General features: G+C 34.0%; 1 long non-coding RNA gene across 1 annotated transcript; it reads left to right on the plus strand.

The window, feature by feature from the left end:
• Positions 1-299: 299 nt before the first annotated feature.
• Positions 300-2,985, plus strand: LOC112716511 (uncharacterized). The gene is made up of 4 exons (XR_011866925.1): positions 300-711; positions 1,265-1,386; positions 1,923-2,075; positions 2,338-2,985. It is a non-coding gene; the product is annotated as an uncharacterized lncRNA (long non-coding RNA).
• Positions 2,986-6,594: the final 3,609 nt, after the last annotated feature.

Consider the following 6,594-nt stretch of genomic DNA (forward strand, 5'->3'; position numbering starts at 1 on the left):
TTTTTAAGAGCTTCCTTTGAGTAAGACAAAGATAATAAATTTTTTGACTACCAAAAAAATTATTATTTTTAATATTTAAAGTAACACTTAAAAAATATTACAATATAAAATATTTAAGACAATATTTTTAAATAAAAACACAACATTTTATAAAAATTATAAAAAAAATTAAATAAATAACTTTTATAAAAAATTGCCTAAAATCATTTGTAGCTAAAAATTTTAAAGGAAACTTTTCATCGTATTCCGCCCAATAATTATTTTCCAATCAAATAACTAAAAAAAAAGAAAAGCCATTTAGTTTCCTTCAGATCATTTCTATTGAATTGCTTCAGTTCATCACTACCACCCACCGTAAGCCCTAACTTTCAAAATCAACCCAAACAGTGACACAAACGGCAGCAGGTCTTGTTTGCGGTGCTGTCCACCCCAACTGGCGACGGCGCGGTGCTCCCTTTCATAGGCGTCGGCACATTGCTCTCCTCCATGGGCGTCGGCGCGGTGCTCTCCTTCGCGGTCATCTTCTCCACGCATGCTTCTCCACGCATGCTGCTCCACAGCTTCTCCTCCTCCTGTCTCGGCTCAACGTACGTGGTCACATTCGAGAAACCCCCTTCCTTCCTCTTTTTCCCCTGTCTCGCCTCCTCCTCTTTGCAAGCTCTGACAACACTACATGCAGCTGTAACCCCCTTCCTCCTCCTCCGCGTATTGGTAAGAAGCTTCTGATTTTTAGTATGGAATGGAATTTCTGAATACATTGATTCTGAATGAAGATTGGGAATGTTCTGAATTTTAGTATGAAAAAGGAATTTTTGAATGCATTTATTCTAAATTTCCGCCATGGGAATGTTCTGAATGTACTGAATTTTAGAAATACATAAAGCTGTTATATCATGGGTTTCATGTTGATGCTGATTTAACAGATAGGAAGATTCAAAAGAAGGTGACGATCGAAATCCTCCTGAATTGATACTTTAGCTATAGTCCAATGTTTCATTCATTTGATATGACAATTATGCCGACATTTTTTTTATCTACTACTTGATGGAATGTTTACAGCTAAGTTTTATTGTGTTAAACATGAATTCCTTTTATAAAAATTATTATGTACAAAATATTGAGAAACCAAGTTTTTTCAATTCTTAGTACATCTAAGTTTTTACGGCTAAGTTTTTTTATCTACTTCTATTTAATTTGTTGACTTTGTTATGACTAATCTCTTAGCCAAATAAATGTCATAATTGAAAGTTATACCATGCTGCAGGTGCCAAAGGCTCAACTAGCACAGTAGAACTACATCTTGGTTGTTGGAGAGCAGGAAGCAGAAACTGGACAGGTGCTTCTTATTTTCACTTTGGATGCTGCATTAACAGTTCTCACTTTTAGGTACAGTTGTTTAGTTGAGTTATACTGAATCTATTTGATGATATTTTGGTTGTTGTTATCTGCTTAATCCATGCTATGGTTTTCAGTAAGAATTGAATTCATGCACTTTAGCTTGTCTATACTTTATAGTAGCATTTAGTGATGCGTTATTAAGCAAAGTTGCTCTTATAGTCTCTATGAATTTGATTGTTTTCCTCCACCTTAAATTGAGAAAGGCGAAAACACTTAATAATAATGTTTTTTTTATCATGTTGAAAGTTAAAATATATTGCAACTATTGTTTGGAGATTATTCTCTGCAGGTCCTTGTTTGTTAGATTATGTTACTTTCCGGTTGCAGGATTTTAAAGTAGTTCGTATATTAGAGCTCTTGATATTTATTGAAGCATATGTCCTAATTCTTTGAAGTTATCATTTGGAATCACAGGCATCTTACCTTTTCGAACTAATATTTCTGCGAGCCTACAATTTTTTTCTATCTATATTTATGGTGTTCCTTTTCTTCTCTTTTCTCGCCTCCTCCTCTTCGCGAACCAGAAACTACAAAACCGTAGCAAACCCTGTTCCATTGGTGAGCTCTAACGCATTCTGGTGACCACCCCTCCACTGCTCTATTGCTCCGGTGACACTACAATGCAGCTACAACCTCCTCTCCCCTGCCTTCTTATTTCTCTATTCTTCAGTTTTCAGGTTTTTGCAAAATCTCGTTTTGATATTCTCCATTTTAATTCATTACAGTTTAGTTAGGGTTTAATTCTTACTTAGTAATTTTATTTAGTCAAACTAGTTTTTGCTGATTAGGTTAATTTAGATTAAAATTAGGATTCTCTTATGAGCATTTATCTTAGTTCATAGGTAATTAAGCATGCTATTATGATTCTTAGATCTAGAATTTCAATTCGTTTGGGCTGGCTTGATTGATTTTCTGGTTCTCCTTGGCTTCTCCATTAAGGTGCGCTTCAAATTTAGCTGAAATATGGAGTCAGAGGGAAATTAGATACCCCTTTTAATGCTGTGGGATACATAGACAGAGAGGTGCTTGGAATCAACCACATGTATAAGCATCCAGCTTGGAAGAGAATTCTAAGGCTTACTGCCTTTTTCTTAGGCTTGCACCGAGAAATCACCTTTTGAAGTGCCATTTAGGAAAAATGCTCCCTCATGGTGTTATGCTCCTTTTGAGTCAGAAGGAATTCTAAGGTGTGCTTACTCTTCCAGTTATGTGATTTTTTCCATAGGATCATCCTTTAAGATTGAAGCACTAGATTCTCCTGGGTTTATCTCTTCTTACTTTGGGACTTATTCTTCACTTCACTGATGATGAACTCTAATTAACCAAGTGTTCAGCTGGAATATCTTTACTATATATTCTAACCACTCACATGATACTTCCTTCTGCGTCGCAGCCACTCCTTTGAATAAGAAACGGTATACACTAAGCTATGTTTGATAAACATCTGGAGTAGCAACATTTTCAGCCTTTTATACAATGATATTATTATATACTATGAAAGTTCTAGTTGCCATTGTATCATGATAGTGATAGATAAATCTTGTACATTGGATTATTGCATTGCATGTTGATATTTGGAGCTTGAAACTATGGTCCATGCCTTTGAAATGGATTGGCATGAATGCCATGTTTGTGTATGTTATGGCAGCCGAGGGTATCAAAGGTAAGATTCTTAAGTAGGTAATCAAAAGAGTGGTGGTTGCTTCTTAATATACTGAAGCCCTTAAAAAAATTTATTTACTTGCAAATAAATACAGTTGCACATAATGACGGTCACCACATTACATTGAAAAAAAAACTTATATTAAAAGATGCTATTTCTGGCCTTTCTCTGGTATATTTTAATTTTTTATTCATTCTTTTATTGTCTTTATGTTTTATGATAATTTGGTTGTTGATGAATGTTATTAACCTATTAGGATTGAGAATGATGATTATGCTTTAACTTGTTTGGTCCTTATATTGTGTTACGTTTACACTATATAGTTGTTTTCTTTAGTATTGATGAATATGGTTTTATTCTTTTATTGGTATTTTATATGATATGAAGATGTTTAGCTTAATAGGTTACTTAATTGTTGTTTGGTCACTGGTGAGTATGGTTGGACTGCAAACATGGAGAGGATTATGAAGGCACAGGCCTTGAGAGATAACGGCATGACTGGCTACATATCTAGTAAGAAGACTATGGAGATCAACTCTGACATACATCCGCATTATGAAAGAACTGATGAAGAGAACGGAAGATGATGAAATTAGGCATTTATTTGTTTTTTTTTTGTTGAAGTTCATGAGAAAATATGTATTTTTTTTTGTTTAGTCATGTGTATTTTGATTTGAATTGGCAATTGCAAGTATATATGTCATTAAAATTTACGTAGTTGCATTTGAAACAACTTTTTAATTTAAATATATATGCAAGATATTAGCTTATTAGCTTATTTTTTCTTTCTATTTATTAAATTTAGTTTAAATAATTAAATTTTATTAAAGTGTGCTATATATCCTTTTAAAAAGACAATTCCAAATAAATTTAGATAAATGTTGCTTTAGAAAAATTTAGGTAAGTGTTGCTTTAGGTTTATGAAAAAAGTAACTTAAAAAAATTTGAACAAGTGTTGCTTTAGGTATATGAAATCTGAATAAGTGTTGCTTTACGTATTAGCAAATACAACTTGTAAAAAGTGTTGCCATAAAGTCTTATCTAAAACGGCGTGTTTGGGTACTCTAAGGCAACTCTTTTGTGGAGTTGTTTTTTTTTTTTTTTTTTTTATAGAAAAGGCAACGTTTTTTGAAGGTTGCCATATAAAGGGTTCCCTTTGATACACAAAAGCGTTGTCTTAAACCAAAGGTAACGGCTGTATAGCCAATCCACCAAAAAGCATTGCATTTTGTCAGAAAGAGTTTGTCTTTGATAAAAGACAATACTTTTCCTTACTACAGGCAACGTTTTTAAAGAGTTGTCTCAGCTCGAATTTGTTATAGTGTTAGTTTACATTTTTAGAATATTTTAGTTAATTTGATATATTTTGATTTTATTTATTTAATTAGTAGATTGGGTCTTATGTTTATGGACTTTAGGATTTTCTTTGTTTTAACCTAATAAGAGGTTATAAATACTTCCTTAGCTATTGTAATCGTAGTATAGAATGATTTAGAGGTTTGAAAATCCTTTTTTGGTTTCGTGATGAAACCATGATGTGGACAATTGAGGTTGAGGAGTCCCTCTTTTGTTGCATCGGGGAATTGGATAGAAGGTTGAGGAGTCCATTCGATCCAATTTCCAAACTATGGCGTTGACAAGTTAGGTTGAGGAGTCCATTTCTTGTTGCGTCAAAAAATTGGGTGAAAAGTAGAGTGATTCTCTTTGTACTCAACTTCAATCTATCCTTTTTATTTCTATTTCAATTTCAATGTATCTTTTTTTATTCAGTTTGAATCGTTGTCTTCTTATTTATCTTTTCTGTATCACCCAATATCATCTTATTTGTTCGATTTCTACCCTCTTTTATAGGTTATAATTAATGGCGGAAGAGAAAAACAATCCACTTCCTCCCCCTCCCACTAAGGCCGAACTATTGGCTATCAATGAGTCGCTAAGAGCAAAAGTTCAACGGATGACGGAATTATTAAACTAGAAACAGAAAAATCTTGGTATTCGTGATAATGATGACAACCATACCTTGGAAATCAAGGTCACGATGTTAGTCACTCCAAAGTCGTCAATAAAAAGAACCAATCCTTTTTCAAAAGAGATCATGAGCTTTTAAATGTCCAAAAACTTTACTCTGTCGATAATACTGAAATTCTATGAGAAAATCGGCGACCCCAATACCAATGTCACAAAATTCTATTCGATGATGTTCATGAACAGTGCATTAATATTTTGTCGTACATTTCCCACCTTTTTTAGATGGTGCTGCCTTGATCTGGTTTTCTGTAGGTCATATATCAAGTTTTGATGAGCTGACCGACCTATTTGTTAATAACTTTGCCTCACCATAGGTGGTGGAGCAATAAGTTGGGTCTCAGAAATAAATGTGCATTTCACATTCTACTATGAAGGCTGAGTTCGTAACTTTATCAGTCGCGGATAAAGAAGCGGAATAGTTAAAAAATTTGTTATATGATATAAAGTTATGGTTACAGCAGACGACAACCTTTTCAATCTTCTGTGATAATGAATCAACCATGTCTCAAGCATATAATAAGGTTTATAATGGAAAGTTTAGACATATAAGTTTGAGACATGAGTTTGTGAGGTAACTAATAAATGATAGTGTAATTATCATCATTTATGTAAGATCTCAAAAAAATTTAGTAGATCCTTTAACTAGAGGTTTATTAAAGGATAATTAAATAAATGAAACAACTGTTAAAATAGATTAAAAACTATTGTTGTTAAATGATAGAAACCCAACCTTATTCTAGTTGACCACTAGTTTTAAGGTTTAATGGGTAAACACTACTAGAAAATTAGTTATTACAGACGGATATTTCCGACAAATTTTATCCCACAGAATTTCAGAGGGATTTTTTTGTCGGAAAACAAAAAAAACAAATTAGCATAAATTACAGACAGAAAACAGAATCCGTCGATAATTCTGTCGGTAAAATTAATTTTTTTCGTAGAAAATAATTACAAACAAAAAATCTGTCTGTAATTAAATAGATAAAATACTACGTTTTATTAAATTATTTTCCGTCTGTAATTTAATTTTCTGTCTGAAAATTTTAACTTTGACCTAATCTATCCCCTCTCTCCCGAAATCCATTCACAAATAAACACAGCTGCCAACTCCTACCTACCTTTATGTGCTTCTTCCTCTCTCCGCCGTTGTACAGTTGCTTCTTCTCTCCGTCGCACGAGCTGCTTCCGCCGCTACTGGTTTCGCTGCCGGTGGCATCGCACGATCTCTCTCTGTCATCCCTTGCATCACACGAGCTCCCTCTGTCGCCGCTCTCGTCGCGTCTACTCCCATCATCGCAGAACTCTCTCCGCCGCCGCTCTCATCGCATCTGCTCCCTCTGGCGCCTCTTCCATTTAATCTCAACAACTCGCTCTCTTGGTTCTTCTCGTAACCATCTCGAATTTCAGGTATATATATATATCCTGATTTTGTGATTCTGTTCTTCGTGTAAATCTTAGGGCTCAATTTTTCTGCGCCAATTTTAGCTAGGTTTATCATACTCTGC

The sequence above is a fragment of the Arachis hypogaea genome, chromosome 10, assembly GCF_003086295.3.
Source record: "Arachis hypogaea cultivar Tifrunner chromosome 10, arahy.Tifrunner.gnm2.J5K5, whole genome shotgun sequence".
Lineage (NCBI taxonomy): Eukaryota > Viridiplantae > Streptophyta > Magnoliopsida > Fabales > Fabaceae > Arachis > Arachis hypogaea.